General features: G+C 48.8%; 2 long non-coding RNA genes across 3 annotated transcripts in view; one reads left to right on the top strand and one right to left on the bottom strand.

Annotated features, from left to right (window-relative positions):
* The window catches only part of LOC104853918, a 6,421-nt gene extending 3,813 nt beyond the window's left edge, over positions 1-2,608 (bottom strand). The window contains exons 1-2 of the long non-coding RNA XR_777920.1: positions 1,826-2,608; positions 869-1,287 (exon numbers count right to left, since the gene is read on the bottom strand). This is a non-coding gene — a long non-coding RNA (uncharacterized LOC104853918). The remainder of the gene's footprint in view (positions 1-868; positions 1,288-1,825) is intronic.
* Positions 2,609-9,468: 6,860 nt separating this feature from the next.
* LOC104853919 lies at positions 9,469-12,149 on the top strand. Of its 2 annotated transcripts, none has more exons than XR_002024964.1 (3): positions 9,469-9,809; positions 10,471-10,704; positions 11,585-12,149. It is a non-coding gene; the product is annotated as an uncharacterized LOC104853919 (long non-coding RNA). The 2 variants fall into 2 exon arrangements; XR_777921.1 differs by having other exon boundaries at positions 10,463-10,704.
* Positions 12,150-17,586: the final 5,437 nt, after the last annotated feature.

Raw genomic sequence — 17,586 nt, 5'->3', positions numbered from 1 at the left:
TTTTTTTTTTTTTTTTTTTTTTGCTTTCTTGTCTCTACCCAAAGAACTCCTTCTAAGCATGGATTTAATGATACACCCTCCATGAGTTTCAGAGCCCCCACGCTCACTCTGTGCCTCAGAGTGCTTTATTATATCCCCCTCTTATAGCGCTTAATCCAGTTTGGGTTTTTGTCACTGGAGCCTGTGTCTCCTTCAGTCTCTGTATGTGGACTGAAGCTTCCTAAACTTAGGACAATGTGGACCTTAAGTTGGAAAGATTAACTGTGGGAATCAATTCTCCCCGACAGCTTTCTGCTGATGAAGGTCTGCTGTGTGCCGCTTTCATGCAGGACCTTTTTCTAGGTGTGTCAGGCAGGGTGGGACTCAGTGTAATGCTGCGCTAACAACCTCCCCGGACTGGCATGGTTTGGCACACACAAGCCGTGCCTCGCTCATATGATACAAATGGGCCAGTGTGGACCTCCAGACCACCAGGGGCCCAAGGACACAGCGACAGAGAGCACAGTCTCAAGACTACTGTTGGTAGCTGGATCAGAGAGGGAAAGAGTCTGGATGAGGCAGGAGCTGACATGACCTCCACGTAAACAGCTTTCCCAGAGACGGGTGCTCTGGATGGAGCCACTGAACCTGAAATGCTTATTTTAAAGATGTTATTCAGTAAGCAGTATTTTTAAATACTGCATTTACATTCACATTCTAACATGCCAAAACGAAGTTTTAGAAATGAAATCAGTAAAGCTTGTTTATCCACAAGCCTGCTGTACCGGGGGAGACATCTCCTGCCATTTTGGCTTCTGCAGTTAGACCGTCGGGAAGGAGAGGAGATCTGTGGGATCAAAGGGGTGTTTCTTACTAGGGTGGGGCTTACTTTGAGTTTGACCTTGAAGTCTCCTTGGTGGTCTTTGATTTGAGGGAGCAGGTGAACAGTTTGGGGAGGTCTCCAGAGGGCAGGAAGCCACCCATGCCTGGTGATTTCCTAGGGCGGGCGGGGTATGCAGAATGCTCTTTATGGCTCAATGGAGGGCATGTTTGAGCTCTGACACCTTCACCCGTGAGTCTGCAGCGCTGAGCCTTCCATTCTCACCCCTCTTCCAAGTGAGGTCGGCCGGCCTGTGACCTCCCCTCCTGTCCTCATGCAGTGCCGCGGTGAGTTAGGCGACTCCCTCAGACTCCTCCGAGTCCAGACTTCCAGGAGGATCCTGGCCACTGACTGACCTGATTACGTCACACCTGTCAGCTGTGGACAGAGATGCTGTGGGCTGCGTTTCAGGGCGGCTCCGTCACGGCCTTCCAGATGGAGATATTCATGAATTAGGAAATTGCGCAATAACCTGCATTCTCTGTTCTCCGAGGCGACAGCTCGGGGGTCCCTCCCCGTCATCTGTGTCTGTGGTGGGTGGGGCGAGCCCTCCTCTTCTTGCCTCCCTGCCTCCCTGGAGTAAAAGCTTTCTCAGAGCGTGGGCGCATCCTGGCCTCCTGGCACTCAAGGCCACTGTGACCCTGCCACGCAGATGTGCAGCCAGCCGGAACCCTTTATTCAGAGGAGCTGCCCAGGCTCTGCTGCTGCCAGCCTCATCCACCCAGCTGCCCGTGGCCTTGTCACAGAGCTGAAATCTGTGCCCCGGGGCCACCTGGACCCCTCCCTGCATATGGCTTCTCCTCGTCAGCTCAGCCAGTGCTTCGGCAGTGTTTGTGGTGGGGCACAAAGAACTGTCACACTGTTCTCATGGAAAGTGTGCGAAGTGCATGCTGAGCAGTAGTAACTCGAGGGCCGGCATCTTGCTGATACCTATGTGTGATCCCCGAGCCCGGGACCTCCCCGTACCTCCACTGGCGAGTCCCCATTTGCCTGTCCAAGCGAGGCCTTTAAGCGAGGCATGGTGGGAGAATTCCCGGGATTAACAGCTCTCCCCGGGTGCTGGCGCTGTGCCGGGTTCTTGACACCCGCAGTGAGGCGTTTAATCACCAGAGTCCCTGGGCGTGAGCCATGGACACTGGGTCCAGCCCCACTTTGCAGATGAGGACCATGAGGCTTAGTGAGGTTAAAGAATTTCCTCGTGGGTGGAACAATGCCACATTCGGTGACGTTGTCAGAGTGGACGAGCAGGCAGGTTTTCTATTTTCATGTCTTTGTTATTATGGCTGTCATTTTTCATTGGGGAGAAAGCAGTGGATTTCACGCATCTTCATCTCAGCTCACCCGTGAAGCCTCCTCTTGATGCCGCAGTGCAGCCCCGGGCTGTCCTGTGTCCGACACCGGAAGTGCTGGGAAGGCAGAAGGAACCTGTTTTCACTCTCTTCTTGGAGTCAGTCTAGGTAGTCGCCATGTTTCCTGGTGGATGTGGTTTTACGCTGAACACTGTATCTGTGATCAGGAAAAAGTTGTTGGGTTTTTTCTGCTGCTGTTGTTAAGACAATCATTTCAGTGAGGGAAATGGAGCCTATTTCTTTCTGTGGATCCCAGGAGAAGCAGTGGGAAGGCGGCAGGCGCTTCTGTTCTCTCTGGTTGTCCATCTGTATAATGGGGACTCGTGGTGACCCTGAAGAGAGCGCTTGCTGAGCATTTGGAGAGTGCAGTGCAGATGGTGGACCAACTCGCTCACATATGGCCCTTTCCCGGAGCGTGGAGCTGGCCAGCCAGCTCCAGGGGGGGGGGCTGGCCAGCCAGCCCCCCGAGTCTCTGCAGGCACGGGCTTCGGAGAACATTTAGGAAGTGCTCCTAACCGTGCGCTGCCTCCCTCGCTCGGTAGGCACATACATTCAGTTTGCATCTTGATGAAGAAGTTTTTTTATTTATCCCTGTTTTCTTGGCATAATATTCTGAACAGCAGCAATGCAATCTGTTGTTTGTTTAGAAAAGATGGCAGAAGGGGTGGTGTGTGCTTGTGTGTGTGTTGTGGAGGGGACTCACACGAGATCTGTTCATAGTTCAGTGAAAATGAAATTCTGCAATCTAGGGTTCCCTGGGTTAGTGGTCATCATTTGGGAAGAGGCTGGGTCTTGGGATGAATTAGTTAAAGCTCTTATCCCATGGTGGGGATTGGCAGAGAGAACTCACTTCCTGCTCTCCCTCCTATGCGTGTGCACAAACACACACACACACACACACACACAGGCACACACACACACACTGCAGAAGGGGCTTCTTCTGGTGGTCTTCCCTCGGTAGGGTTCTTTTGGTTTTGGCTGCAGCAGCTCTATCTTCCCTTCCCCCTCTTTTCCACCTGTTCTTGTCTCGGAGGCCAAGCTTTCCTAGAGGAAGGGTCTGAGCCGGTGGAAGAATTGCCACAGCAACATGGCGGAGTCCTGTCCCCAAAGGTCCCGCCACGTCGGGCTTCTGATCTTGGCCCAAGTGCAGCAACATGAGGGTCTCCCCCCTCCTGCCACTCATCTCCCAGCTGTGACCTCGAGCCACCTCCCTCCCAGTGACCCTCTCCTGGCCTCGTGTTGGTTTATTTACATGCTTCAGACCTCAGTCAGCCTTTACCAAGCCCCCCAAACACCAAAGCCCCCTACTGTTCCAATTCAGAGCACCCAGACGAACTCTTCAGAACAAAACCACTCAGCAGAGTAAGGGGCGCCGGAGGGAGAGTGGCAGGTTCAGGGTCGCAGAGCACGCACCGATCTTTCAGGGCGGAGACTGGAGCTCGAATTTGTTTCATCCAAGCCACATGGCTGGAGTGTGGGGCTGAAAGCGGGACTGGATGGAGGCACGCTCAGGAACAGGAGGGGTCCTAAGGATGTGACATGACAATGAAGAGCCAGCTGCACAGGATGACCTGGCTTCCCAGAAAGCTCCAAACTTGGCTAAAGTTATGCAACACTCTAAGCACATCTGTATTGTGGTTTTTAAAAGTGTGTGTGTTTGTGTGTATCCAAAACATCTGGCTGTCTGGAAGATAAGGATGGCACAGGGAGTGGGGGTCAGTTACACCACGTGGAGGCCTTGTTCTGGGTGACGGAGCGTGTGGATATTCGTTACTGTATTTCAATGACATGGTTACCGCCAGCAGGGTGGTGGTACTGGCACAGTGGTACTGGTGGGGTCTCCAGCACAGCTACTGTGGTGCTGGTGCTGTGTCTTTGAGGCCCACAAAACCAGACTCCAGATGAAACATACCTCACCGTGGCTCCCGATGCCCACTACCCACACCTTGGTCGGCACCTTGGCGACCTTGGGAATGAACGGTCTGCACTCAGCTGGCAGCAGCCCAGTCAGGAAGCAGAACCCAGAGCTGGCCTGGCTGCGGCAGCCCCGTGCAGGCCACGGGCCGCAGGCACCAGTGGTGCACGGCACTGAGTTGCCACAGGACAGACTGGGCACTTCAGGCAAACTACCCCAGAGTGCAGTTGCTGGTGGGACTGCCCTGGGCTTACCTGTCTGAAGAGGACCGTGAAGGCCTGAAGAAAGACCCGCACCTGTGGAGTTGGTGTCTGCCTCCTCTTCCAAAGGCGAGCCACTGTCTTCCTGGGGAGGTGCGCAGCATGATAGTGTGTGTCATGTTAAATAAATCGCGGGGATCATGTGCTCATTGTCTTTTCAGTCAAACTCCATACTGGGAAACGATCCTTCTGAAAATGATCTAAATGCCTTAAAACATTTCATCCAAGTTCTACACCCTCCTTGGAAGCTCCTGAGAGCATCGGGGACTTGCAGAGACCCGATTTTTCGAGGGCTTTTGTTTTTGCTCTTGGGAGACAAAGTATTGCTCATTCTGGTGCCTCAGTTGTAGTGACCGATGGAGCATGCAAAATTACAGAAAAGGAGAAGAAAAGAGTAAAGATGAAAGAACACGGCTGTGGTGGTCTTGCCTCACAACCCTCAGCGGAAGTTCCTTCCTGAGATATTACTAAGATCCCGATTTTCAGACTAAAACAATCCGCATCAAGAAGTCTGCGTGGTCCTGCTGAGTTAGCACGTGAATGAAGGATATGGACCCTGTCTTTGATCCTGCCGAGCTCACACAGGGAGCCCAGACCACTGTGGGCTTTTAAGTACTTATGTGAAGTTTCAAGGCCTGAGGCATTTCACTGCATCCTCTCAGCTTGGGGATTCAGGTGCCTTTCACGCCCTGAGAGAGTATGACTTGCTGATCCGGTGCTGATTCTCTGTTTGCCCTTAGACGATGAAGATGACAGGGGGTGAGTTATTGAAGCCCCCTCTGCCCCAGGGGCAGGGCTGTACTTAGGCTCAGCAAGGGGACTTTCCCTGCCAGGGAGGTTGGCACAGCTCCGCTCAGGCAGCTCCCCGTGTACTAAGTACTGTGTCAAGTGCTTTCTGTGCATTATCTCATTTAATCTTTGCCAAGACTCAGGAGATAGTTACCATGATGCTCTTTTTCACTGTCACAACATTAGAAGAGCCTGGCCCGGAGGCCGAGAGCCATATGTGGTCGGTAATCTCAGGCCAAGTGAGGCCTCAATAGATGACGGAACCATCAAGGTCCCCTCGGGAGCAAACAGATCCCTCTGAAATGGCCTTGTGTCCCTCCTAGACCAAAAATTGCTATTCAAGAGGCTTCCACTAATCTCTTTCTGAAATTTCCAGTATTGGTCCTTTCAACCTTTGAATAACATCACAATTTTTGAAAATTTGCTCTCGCTAAGGGAAATAAAATTAATTTTTCAAAATACACTGTTATTTCATACTTGAAAGTAGTTTGATAGACATTTGATAGACTGCTTCATGCTTCATTGGTTGACAACTGTGTGTTGAGGAGCCCTGAAGAGGAGAGAGGCACCATCTTCCCGGGAAGAGTCAGTTTCTGTAACTGCACTGCATTAAATGTTTTCTGATGTTGAAACAGCAGTTTCATGGTTCTTCTCCAGTATTTTAGTATTACTCAGACCTCTTCCTAAGAATAAATGTGAATCTCCTACGACAGGCTGAGAAGATGGCTAGTAAAACACAGCTGTGGGTCTCAACGACGCTTTTGGTAAAACTTGCTTTTTAAATCATGATTGGGCTTCCTGACACGTTTAAAGGTAAGTTCTTCCAGAGGGAAACAATGGCAAAATCTGAAGTATTTTGAAGTGAGAGTATTAGAGAAGTTGGCAGTTTTGGGGCCTCAGGACCTTGCCAGATTCCAGATATTGGCCAGAAAAGTTGGGGGCAGCATTTGCTCTTCCTGTAGACAGCCGAGGAGGTGTCCTTTTGCCTGAACCCGACCGTCTTCCTCTTCTCCTCATTTCCCTTTCACCTCAGGCGGACTCAAAGCCTGTCCCTTCCTTTTGGTGGGTCTGTGACAGTGCTTAAACCCAGAGAAACTCTGCTGCCTGTCTCTCGGCTTCCTTTCGGACTCCAGCTGGGTCTCACCCTGGGTACCTGCGCTGTAATGTGGGCTTTGCTTTCTCACACGTGGCCGTACACCCAAGTTCAAGTTCAGGAGGAGACACACTTCCTGGTCATTGGAAAGCATTTTATAAACCAGAGCACACCAAAAGGTGCCACACAAACACACGGGTAACTTTTTTATTCAACATCTGGGTTTTCTGTATCCTCTTTTCTATCTTTACTTTTTCTCTATCAGTATGTGTTCATAATACAAAATGCCCATATTTGTCATAGGGAGTAGGCCCCTGTGACTAACATCTAGAATTTATAAAGAACTCAAAAAAATCAGACCCCCCCAATAAAAGACTGAATCAAAAGTGGGCAACTGAAATGAACAGACACTTCTCAGAAGACATACCGATGACCAATAAATACACGAAGAACGCTCAACATCTCTCTGGCCATTAGAAAAGTGCAAATTAAAGCAACACTGAGATTCCATCGTGCTCAAGAAAGAAGGGCCATCATCAAGGAATCAAATAATAACAAATTCTAGGGAGGGTGTTAGGAAAAAGGAAGCTATGTTATTCACAGGTCTGTAAACTAGTACAACCAGTATAGAAACTTGTATGGCGATTCCTCAAAATACCAAAATTAGAAACACTATTTGACCCAGCTCTTCCCTTTCCTGGCACCTTCTTGACAGAGTTAAAATAGCCTCATACAGTAAACCATGTGCAACCTTGTTTACCATAGCACAATTCACCATGGCTAAATCTTAGAAATAAATGGCCTATATATCCAACAGTAGAGGAACAGATAAAGAAAGTGTGGTATTTACACATGATGGAGCACCACACTGCCACTCAGAAGGGTGAACCCGAGTCATCTGTAGGAAAACGGATGCACCATAGAATCACAATGTTAAGTGAAATAAATCAAATCAATATCACGTGGTTTTTCTTATTTGAGAAACCCCAAATCTAAGTAATTCTTTAAAAAAAGCAGACAAAATCTCTCAGCTCTGGTCTTGAAGCAGGGCTCATCTGTGGATGGAGGACAAGGAGACGTCAGGACGCTGGGCTCAGGCCTGTGGCATCTCACCCACTCCTCCTCCTCCTCCCTCCCTTCCTTCTCCTGGACCCACTCTCCCAGGCAGCTGGCTCTCTTCTCCTGCGCCAGTCTCACGCTGTGGGACGTTGTGGACGGATGCGGCTCCCGAAACGTATGCCCTCAGAGCTGGCCTGCAGCAGATGGTCACAGGGCGCATTCGGGGCACACAGCCCCGCACGCTGACATGCCTGCGCCTAGGTCACTGAAGCCCACTGGGTGGGCGTGCCCCTTGCGTCACCACGTATGACCTCCCGTACTCTCTCCTCTCAGTCCCCACGTTGTCGGCTGCCACTTCTTGCCCGGCCACAGGCTTCTAGCTACTCCCTTCCCTACAGGGGCTGCCCGTGGGGTTCTGCAGGGACCTGGCATCACCCTGCCCAGGACACGGAGCAGGTGTTGCCCCCGACCAGAGACAGATGCAAGGGCAGGTGCCATGGCAGCCTGCGGGTCAGATGTAAGCTTTGTTGCATAGGGTTCACAAGAAGGACTGAGCTGAGATGAAGGCAAGCCTGGAGCTGGGCATGGGGTTCTGGGGTGCTCGGGTACCCATGGCCTGAGGTCCTGGGCCCTCTCTGGCTTTCCTCAGACTCCACCCTTCCCCAGGCTCAGCCTCCCCTTTCCAGGAGGGTGGAGCAGGCTCTGTGTGGGCCTCTGCTGTCTTACCACTTTCATGGCAGTCACCACCATCAATTCATTCTCGTCATTGATTAAGACTGACTTAGGTGTTCGGTTTAGCATGGACTCTTGCACTGAACTTGGTTTTTAAAATATCGCCTTACAATTCGTCTCTGGACTGCTGAATTTCTGGCACAGCTTGTATTTCATGCCTGGGTGACCACGTGACCCCAGTTCCAGGCCGGCCTCAGATGGGGACCAGCCTGGCCCTCACTCAGGACACTGCCATCACATCACCCACGGACCGTGTTTGTACTTTAGAAGCCGGCGGCCTGACACGATCTTTAAACAGCACGGAAATGGGAGCCATCCATCCTCCTCCGGCGAATTGCAGCCTTTTGGAGGGACTCCAGCCCGTCTGTGCTCCTGAGCTCTGGGGAGCGGGCAGTGGCCGCTTACACTGTGTTCGGGGCCCTCCCTCCGGGGTCACGTCTGTGGCCTGCAGGGTGGCCTCAGGGTGGCTCGGGACCCTGCGCTCAGCCTGTGGCACAGACACGGGAGTCCAGGACTTTGGTTTCAAAGGAAAGGAGCCCTGGCGGTAGACATGAGTCACAGCACGGCTCTGCGCGGGTGTCAGCCTGGACTTTGGCCAGCAAGCCCCTGTGAAGCGGCTTTGTTCTCCGAGGAGACACGGGCCTGTGATCAAACCGGGCCACCGCTCCCGCTCCTCCCTCCCGCTAACGGTTGCCTCCCGCTAACTAACTCACATCTGCGGTGGCAGCACAGCGAAGGACGGAGGACAGCAACGTCCGTTGACACGGAAACGGGGGCTCCCAAGAAGGAATAAAGGAAGCGCCCGGGAAATAAAAGACTCGGAGTTAAAGAACAAGGCGCAGAGCTCTCTACACTGAGCCCAGCGAGGGGAAACCGCCGAAACGAAGGCCGCACGCGCCAGACAACAGGAGCGGCTCACCGGAGGCTAATGCTTCTGACGTAGCTGGCTCTGTGGATAAATGAGAAGGGCTGGTCAGACCCCGGGGCCTCGTACAACTCCTGGGGCGCGACCTTCTCAGTGCTGGGGACACCGGGTACCAGCGCCTGGGTGAGGACGGCCCAGCCGGAGGCCTGGAAGGAGCTCAGTACGCTGTTCAGTGTCCATCAATCCCGAAAGTGTCTGGCCGGTGTGCTCAAGTCAGATCCTGCCGAAATACAAACGGAGAGGGATGTGTGCCTGGCTAGGGAAGGGCTCGCAGCTCCAGCCGGCGGCCTTCCTCCTGCCCGGAGCTGGCGTGAACTGCAGCACGCTTTTCGTTCCCTAAGCCTTCATTGTGTGTGGGTGAGGGTAACTGAGGATTGAACCCAAGGCCTTTGCAAGGAGCTACATCCCCAGCCCGCCCTGCCCCTTTACACAGGTTTTGGAGACAGGGTCTGGCCAAGTAGTTCAGCTGCCCAGGCTGGGCTTGGTTTGTGGCTCTCCAGCCGTGGCCTCGCAGAGTGCTGAGGTTACAGGTGTGGCCACCTTGTCCTGCTTCTTCTCTAAGACTCACAGGACTAACGTGGAGAGGAAGCGACCTTCTGTGTCCCAGCTCCCTTGCTCTGCTCTTTCCCGCTTCTGCTGTGGGCTGAGCCGGGCCCACACGGATGCCTGTCTGTCCTCTCGTCTTTGCCTGTGGGCCTCCTCTCTGATGCCCCTGCAGTGTGTGATCTGAGCCCGTTTTCCCTTGGCCCAGCCTGGCTCTACGCCGTCTGCCGTCCGTGTACTTTTCCACAGTGCCCTGCACCGATGACGGCACCGTGTCCTTCGTAGGTAGGACTGCACTCCTGTGGAGCAGGAATCTGCGTGGGTGGGGTTCTTGGCTGCGTCTCACTTCCTCCTCCATGTTCAGAAGCTTCTCCTAGCCCAGGTTCTGGTCCTGCCTGCTGGTGGATGTGACCCTAGTACCTATCAGGCCCGCGGACACCAGCACTTGCAGGGTGGAGACCGGGCTGGGCCAGGCACACTGGGTCCCCACCTTTGTGATCTAGAGGACTCCTCCTGGGGATGAGCCCTTCATTGCTGTCCACAGAGCTCAGAGGTCAACACTGAGAGCCTGTGCGGTCACTGCAGGAGGACAGGAACACAGAGCTCTGCAGCAGTGACCATGTGCTGGCCTTGGATGCCAGGCTCACCCTCTCCCTCTGTGAGGTCCCTCAGGGCCATGGGCCTCACGTTTCTCCTCCAAGCCAGTGTTGCATGAGCTGCGGCAATGAGGCGGGATCTAGGTCCAGGGATTCCCACTGTAGTTGTGCACTCAGGCTTTGTGGTGCTGCGCGCACCTCCTCTCCCTCCCCTGGGCCAGACATGGGGCTAGCTTCACCCTGTGGGTGTCAGCATGACGTGGGCTGGGCACTGTGTGTGCGCGCGCGTGTGTGAGTGTGTGTGCATGTGTGAACGCTCATGTGAATCTATACCATTTCGAGGACACCAGTCCTGGATAACGAGCTTCACCTGCTCAGCACGATCCCGTCTGAACTAATTGTGGGACAAAGATACGGCTGTGCCAAGGAGGATCGCCTTCTTGGGTGGAGGGTGCCGTGTACAGAGTTTTAGGAGGACATAATTCAACCCACCGGCCCCAGCGCCGTTCCTTCCACGGCCAACGCATACTGCTGCACATGGAAGACTGGACCCTCACTGCCGGTGGTGAGGGACTCCTCACCAGGTCCTGCTCCTCCTCCTCTTCCTCCCCCTCCTCCTCTTCCTTTTCTTCCTCCCTCATCCTTGCCCCCCCCGTCCCTCTCCCTCCCTCCTGCTCTTCTCCTTCCTGACCCCACCCGTTTCCTGTTTCTCTTTCCTATCACCAGGACTCTCCAGCTGTACTGTGATTTATTGTTTGCACAGCACGGTTTGAAACACTTACATTATATCATCTGGTCTTCACCAAAACCCAGGGCCTAGGTAGGTGGGTATTTTAGCTCCATGTAACAGGAAAGGAAGCCGAGGTTCGTGCTGGTTAACCTGGGTCTCCAGCCCTGGTCCAAAGTTGGTTCTATTTATCACAGATTTTGTTGCAAAAGGTTCTGCCCATATAGGTCCAGGAACGCTAGGTCGCTTTACACACAGACAGGCATTCACAGAGTCACGCTGAGTGAGGTGCTCTCAATTCTATCTCCTCTTCCCACAGGAACGTCTACAGAAAGTGCTACTAAGAGACTGTAACAGGAGTTGATACTTCTTCCAGAGGTTTAACCAAAGGGTTAAAAAAGTGAAAAGACTTTTCTGAGCAAGGGAAGAAACCTTTCCCAGTAAATCTGATGATATGCCTGTAATTAAGTCAAATAGGTTAAAGGCTTGTTATGCTAGCATTAACACGTAATTCATCCATTGAATTACAATGAGATTCATGTAAGGATTACACGTAAAATTCCATGTAATGAGATGTATTCATCATCAAAAGCTTTTTGCCCTTTAAGAAAATGTTACAATAATTATCCCATGAACGTGAAAAGTCAATAGAGGTGAAAATTCATGTCTTTTTATACCATCATTGTGATTGTATTTATATTGGCAAGGCCTAACCCTGATGACATTTAACTTTCCAGGGAGAGGACCTGGACTGCTCTCTCTCCTCCTCTCTCGCCCTTTCCGCTGGGGCCGTCCACATGGTGCCCTTTGGCCTCATCCTCTCCTCTACCAGTGAGACGGAAATGAGGATCTTGTTTCTCAACTTGCAAAACAGATAAGTTAGAAGGCGATTACTTACTTGGCAAAGGGACTCACGAGGGACTTCCTTTTAAAAACGCTCTTCCTTTTTTAATTACAATTTTTCTGAAAGTCAGCACTATTTAGAATTGCAGCTTTAAAGATTATGCTGTGTTTTGTGCAGATTAATCCTAAATTTGTATGAACACATGTATTCTAGACTTTCCCGTGAAACACATTATAGCCCTCTGAGGAACCGTATATACAATTCAGTGATACACAAGTAGAGGTGCGTGGGGAAAGCTGCCAGACAGGTAACCATTTAGAGTGCTGGGCTGCACACACATAATTTTATAATCTAGAAATAGTTCTTTCTGGAGATTCCAGAACTACTAAAAAGGAGATGCCTGTGTGATATCAGATGATAACTTCTTTGAATATATATATCCAGATCCATACACATTGCCTTTTAAAATATTCTACTTTGGTGTTTCAGCCAAGAAAAAAAAAATGAAAATAGCAAGAGGTGCTCCTGGTTATGTTAAACTCAATATTCTAAAGGCAGGTTTAATAACATTTAGGTAGATGTTTGGTTTTTCAGTACTGGACTCTTATTTCCTAACTTCAGCCCCCACATGCAGAGGATTTGCCCAGGTGAGGCCATTCAAGTGTTCTGGGGACAAACAGAGAGGTAGCCAAGGTTACTTTATTTTTCTTGTGAATGACTGTAGGCAAAAATCTGTCTGTTTAAGTGAAAAAGTGTCAAGCAATTTTGCATAAATATGTAAAATATTTCACAGCAGGAAAACAGCAATGAGAAAGACATTAAAGGAAAAGAAGTAGCCATGCCGCGTTTAGGACATTGAGCATGGCATTTGATAGTTGCTTCAGTCATAAACTATCCGGTACCTGTGGTTGTGTGGTGGCCTTGGAAAATCCCCACCACTCACAGGCGCTTGTTTTCGGGTGTGCCTGACAGAGATGGTTCCACCAGAGGTGGGGATCTAATTTGATGGGTGTCTTTCCCGTGTGTGCCGTTGAGGTCTGCATTTTGTGTGGGTCAGCGGTACCTTCTACAGAGACTATATTGTCAGAAGTAAATTCCTGCCCTCTTTCTCACAGTCTAGCTGCTTTTATGCAAAAGACACCATCTTTGTAACACCTTTCTTCTCCACACTTGGAACGTGATGTCCCACAGAATCAAAGCGGCCATCGTTGGACACTGAGGACGGAGGAGAGCCGGCTGCCTTTCCTGGTATCCTGGAAGTTGGGGAGAAGCCGTATAGTCATCAGTGTGCCCATGAATAAATTAGTGGGTGCAATCACCCACAGATTTCTGGGCCTCGCCACCTCCGTACTTTCCAGTGGAGCTGATTTTCTTTCAAAACAGTCCTCCTTGTAGGAGAGAAGGAGAAAATTCTATTTTTTTAAATGAAAATTTAGTTCGCAGTTTACCTCTTTCTCCATCACTACTTAGTCAACATCCACTCATGTGCCCATCGACATTTCATTTATTTATTCATTTGGCACATATTTATTTTTATCATCATATGCTCTACATTTGTTTGGGGTCAGCAAGAAATAGAAAGAATAAAGATGAATAATAGGCCTTGGTCTCATTTTGGCTACAATATCAGCAGATGCAATAAACTTGACAGTTACATTATGATAGTGTGAGGCACAAGTGGGATGCAACCTGTAACAGAGGTTCACAGGAATGGCTCGGAGTTGTGGAGGGAACGGCAGTTTGGATCTAGTTTCTAGGGAAATATTTAGTGAGAACACAGAATGTGAATCAGAATTGTTGGATTTCTGTGAGTAGGCAAGAAAGGTGTTTTCCAGCAGAACATGAGGTGAGCGCACCAAGTGCACTCTGAGGCCGCAGCTCGCTCTGAGGTGTGAGGCACTGACGTGCTGGTGCCTGGTCCTGCCCGGGAGCAGGCGCGTGGGAGGGGTGCTCACCACAATTGTTTTCGCCAAAGGCATTTTCGAAGCCATCCTGCAGATGGACTCATTCCTGGGACCCTGCAGTGTGCGATGAAAGTAGATGTGAACAGGGTAGAAACACCCACAGCTCAGCTGCTGAATTCCCCTAGGTGCTCAGGGCTGGGAGCAGGGCTGTGGTGAAAACTCAGAGCTAATGAGGCCGGCATCTGGAACCTGGGCCAAAGCAGTACAATTATCATCAGTCAGGTCAGGGCAATAGCAGGGGCGCTGCGGCTGAGGGAGGTGGGTGGGTTTGAGAGTTTGTTAACCTGTGTGTTCATTTGGAAGCCTTTCTGGAGGCACCTGTGAGACAGGCAACTTTAAAGGATTAAAGGTTAAAATGGGTCAGGGAACACAGGTACACATGGTACCTTTAGAGCTCTAATGACATACCAAAACAGTTCTAAAAATATAATATTGAACTATCTTGTCAAACTCTGTTGCAAGATTATATCCTTTTTTTTTTTTTTCCTCTGTGACAGCTGTGCAGCCAGGTGGGGTCTTGATTTTTAACATCTGTTACAAGATCGCAGAGGAAGTTCCCAGTCATCTTCACCAAGTTTCCTTAATGTTGGTATCTTATGAATCATGAGTCTGCGTCCTGTCTTGGGGTTCCCTGACAACCTGGTTAAATTTTTTGAAAAATTTATATATAGCCAAGTTCATTCTTTCTGGTATGTATTCTATCGGCTTTGACAAAGGCACTCACTTGGCCCACAGTGCTGTTTAGGATGGCTCCTGGCCTCCTCAATTTCTTTATGTCAGCTGTGGTAGCCAGCTCGCCCCCATCGACTTTGCAGATCTGATTTCTGTTGCGGTAGCTTTGCTTTTTGGTATAGTCATAGGAATGCATTGTGCACTACAGAGCCTTTTGAAATAAAAAGAAGTGAACTATTGATCTAGGCAGAAATACAGATGAATCTCAAATGCATTCCCTTCTTTTTATTTCTGAATAGGAAAACTACAATTTGTTTATTCCACTAAAGGGCATCTGGGCTGTTTCCCAGTACTCACATGGGTGCTCAGTTTTCAGGCAGGCTGTGTATACCCTGGAGGGAGACTGCTGGCTGTGTCCGCACACTCCAGCGCCAGCTGCACTGTGGTTTGATGGGAGTCAGTGGCAGTCCACTGTGGTTAGATTTTGCACTCATCTAAAGGTTGCTGACATTATCTTTTCATGTACGTATATTTGTCCTTTGTGTCTCTTACTATGCAGTATATGGTCATATGATTTTCTATATTATAAAAATTTGAGTTGTATTTTCTTGCTATTGGACTGTGAGTCTTCTTTGTGTATTCTGGATACAAATCTTTAGCGAAATATATTTTTGCAAATATTCTACTCTTTGGCTTTTAAAAAGCTTTTCTTAAGAGTCTCCAAACAGAAATTGTTTTAACATTTTATAATGTTTTATTAGTTTTAAAAATTTTCTATAGCTCGTGTTTTGATGCTGTCTCAAAAAGATTTTTTTTTTTTTTTTACTAATATCAGGATCATGTGGATCTGTGTTTTTTCCCTAGATATCTGAGAAAAAACATCAGTCTCCAAAACTACCTACCGATGTTAAATGCATATTCAAGTAACAACTTCTTAGTGGCTGAAGGAAAAAAGTGTATATTTGAGAGGTGAAGTAAACAAATGCATGATTTGTTTGGTGACATTAATGTGTTTCTCAGGGATCCAGAAAGCAAGTCTGCAGTTGTGATGGTTTATCTTGATTTTCCTCCTGATTGGGTTGATAAGTGTCTAAGAAAGTTGTAAGTCCCGCTCCTGGGGGTGTCCTGGGGGTGTTTCCAGAAATGACTGGCATGTGCCACAGCAAACTGAGGGAGGAGGAGACCTACCCTGCACGTGGACAGCACCTTCCGTAGGCTTGGGCAGGACAGAGTACACAAGGAGGAAGCAGGAAGCTGTCAGCGCTTGCTCTGTCTGACTCCCTCTGCTTCCTGGCGGCCATGAGGCGAGCAGCTTCCTCCACCACGCCCTTCATATTGTTTCTGCCTCACCACAGACTTAAAAGCAATGGAGCTGGTTGACCATGGACTGAAAACTCTGAAACTCTGAGTCAAATAAACCTTTCCTTCTTTACCTCATTTCTCTCAGGTGTTTCATCACAGCGATGGAAATCTTACTAATAGCAGGAAATAAGGAAGACTATAGATGACCCAAACAGCACGATCAACCCATGTGCCTTGATATTCATTTCTTGAGCGCTACATCCAACAGCAGCAGCAGATGCATTCTTCTCAAATGGATATAAATATTTTTATCAAGATAGATAATATTCTGGGCCGTAACACAGCTTTATACGACTTAAAAGAATTGCAATCGTAACTGTATATTCTTAGACCTACTGGAATTAAACTGGCAACTGAAGACATAAACTTACTTGGAAATATCCAAATATTTGGAACGTAAACCACATATTGCTAAGTACAGCATGAGTTAAAGATCCTAGCACTCTGGGAGGCTCAGATAGAAGGATGACAAGTTTGAGCTCAACCTGGGCAACTTAGCAACACCCTGTCTCTAAATTTCAAAGAGGGTCTTTACCAAGCCCTTAAGTTCAATCCTCAGAAACGGAAAAAAGTCTCTAGGAAAGTTAAAAACATATTCTCAACTGAAATGAGGACGACACTGAACAAATAGAAAGTAACTGTTGGATACTCCTCCCTGGTATTTGTACCCATTCCCACTTCTTATCTCTTATTGTTTTAGTTTGGGTAAGGTTATGCATTCTCTCCTTGGTTGTTTTATTACTTGTCAGACCACTGAAGGTTTTCTTCAGCTTTGTCACTGCACTTTGCACTCCTAGCATTTCTGTTTGAGTCTTTCTTATACTTCTTATAGTTCTGCTCAAGCTACCCATCTGACCTTGCGTGTCATCCACCTTTTCCGCTAGATTCCTCAACATTTTAATCATAGACATCATAGATCACCTTGCAGATGGTTTGCCATGTATGTCATAGTTTAGTTTAGATGTTATTTTGTCTCATCAAGGACTCTATCTTTAAACCTTTTATGCTTTGTCATTTTCTGTTGAGAGCCAGTCATCTCATGCTGTAGTAGAGACTAAAATAAACAGTTTTTATGCATTGGGATCAATACTGTTTACATCTGCTTGACTATTGGTGTTGAGTGAGGTTTATTTTTGTTTTTGTTTTTGTTTTGTTTTTGGTGCCAGGGATAGAACTTGGATCCTTGCGCTTGCAAGGCAGGAGATGGAATCACTGAGTTAACTCCCCGGCCCAAGTGAAAGTTGTCATCTAATCAGGAGTTGGACTTTACCAACTCTCTATGTTCTTGAGATGAAACGGCTGTCTCCATTTCTCTCTCTGGAAGATATTTAAAATCTGAGGTCCACTGATTTTCATGAAATCTTTGCAGCTCTTGAAACATAGTGCATATTTTTGTGTGAGTATGGGCAAATTAAGTTCTCTGGTATTCATAAGTTCTTCAAAGTGGCCTATGAGTTTAAAAACTGATTGACAATAACCCCTGTATTATGACATTTAAGAAATATTCACCCTGTCATCGTCTTTATCACCATTTTGTACTATCAAAAATCTCAACTTTAAACCATTACCAAAAGTTTTGTTTTTGGACAGGGCCTCACTCAGGTTGAGGCTGGTCTCACACTCCCAATGTAGCCCAGGCTGGCCTCTAACTGCGGTGATCCTTCAGCCTCAGCCTCCTGCGTGCTGGGATTACAGGTGTGCACTGCCACACCTGGCTATTACAAAAAGTATTTGTCAACTTGTAAAAATGAGACATAAGGATGAATTTAAAAAATCATTGCTTTCTGCCCCAAGCACAAAGCTCAGGAAAAGCTACTGTTTTATGAACTAATTGCAGAGATAAACGAACTTGCAGTCCTTCCAAACTGTAGGAGCTGCACGGGTCACAGCCACTTAC

Source organism: Fukomys damarensis, unplaced genomic scaffold (assembly GCF_012274545.1).
Source record: "Fukomys damarensis isolate Sample0158 unplaced genomic scaffold, DMR_v1.0_HiC HiC_scaffold_5, whole genome shotgun sequence".
NCBI classification, from domain to species: domain Eukaryota; kingdom Metazoa; phylum Chordata; class Mammalia; order Rodentia; family Bathyergidae; genus Fukomys; species Fukomys damarensis.
The sequence above is the reverse complement of the archived record's forward strand: the minus strand, read 5'-3'. Positions and strand labels throughout refer to the sequence as shown.